The 1,367-nt window shown below is 46.0% G+C and overlaps 1 pseudogene; it reads right to left on the bottom strand.

Annotated features, from left to right (window-relative positions):
• The window catches only part of LOC122445068, a 2,780-nt pseudogene extending 2,299 nt beyond the window's left edge, over positions 1–481 (bottom strand).
• Between the last annotated feature and the right edge of the window lie 886 nt (positions 482–1,367).

The raw sequence follows: 1,367 nt of genomic DNA, 5'->3' as shown, positions 1-1,367 counted from the left end.
TTCTTACTTGCATTCCAGTACCTTGACAATTGGGACAGCATTCTACCGCTCCTTTTCTTACCACCTCGGCCTTCACATTTGTCACAAACCACATTCTTTTGCAAGGCTACTTTTCTTGTTGCACCATTATGTAAATCTTCTAAGGTTACTATAAGATGATGCAAAATGTTTTTACCTCTCCTCTCTGCATCCTGCCTCCTCCTCCAAAAAACATATCAAAGATGTCCATGGGGGAGCCAAAACCACCACCTGTTCCACCATCTTTAATTGCCTGTTCTCCTCCTTTGTCATATAATTCCCTTTTCTTTGCATCAGAGAGCACTTTGTAAGCTTGAGAAATCCGTTTAAACCTCTCGCCTTCATTTGGATTCTTAACAGGGTGGTACTTCAAGGCCAGTTTCCTGTAAGCCTTTTTCAGTTCTTCTTGGGTGGCATTGGGTTTGACCTCCAAAACAGCATAGTAAGTGGTTTCTTTCACCATTTTCTACAGCCGGTGTGCGGGCAGATGCCGGTGTTGGGGAGCGGGAAGAAGCGCGTTGCTATGCGCAGCTTGGGCAGTCACTGCTCCTCTGCCTCTCACCGAGCGTTCTGGAAAGTTCCGTCAATGAAACATTTTGTATGAAAGCCACAAATGATAGTTAAAGATCCAGGAATTGCCAAGGTGACACTGGAATCTACCTTGGTGAACACAGCTCATACCCTGGAAAGTAAATTTTTCTATTCTGCATCGTTTTAAGATTTTACCAGGATGCTCCAGTATTCTTGCCTGGAAAATCCCATGGATGGAAGAGCCTGGCAGGCTACAGTCCATGGGGTCGCAAAGAGTCGGACACGACTGAGCGACTTCACTTTCACTTTCGTGCATGCATGCTCAGTCGCTTTAGTCGTGTCCAAATCTGTGTGGTCCAATGGGCTGTAGCCCATGTTATTCTCCAGGCAAGAATACTGGAGTGGGTTGCCAAGCCCTCCTCTAGGATATCTTCCCAACCCAGGGTTTGAACCCGCATCTCTTATATCTCCTGCATTTGTGGGTGGCTTCTCTACTGATAACACCACCTGGGAAGCCCTTTTACTAGGATATCTATCCCTAAACAATATGCTGTTTATTTTTGAAGAAAAAATAACAGCAAACAAACCTGTTTGTGTTCGGAAAGGGCAACAATGCCACTGTTTTTCCTGAGAGAAGATAAGCTGAACGTCTCTGGGTCACAGTCTGGTTCCACTCCAGCTCTCAGGAGTGGAGTGCCCTTAGGAGATCCAAACCATGGAGAACAGAAAGAGCAGGAACATCAGCTGCACGAACAGAAAGAGCAGGAACATCAGCTGCACGAACAGAAAGAGCAGGAACATCAGCTGCACGTGGCTAA

The sequence above is a fragment of the Cervus canadensis genome, chromosome 7 (assembly GCF_019320065.1).
Source record: "Cervus canadensis isolate Bull #8, Minnesota chromosome 7, ASM1932006v1, whole genome shotgun sequence".
Taxonomy (NCBI): Eukaryota; Metazoa; Chordata; class Mammalia; order Artiodactyla; family Cervidae; genus Cervus; species Cervus canadensis.
This window is presented reverse-complemented; position numbering and strand designations above follow the sequence as displayed.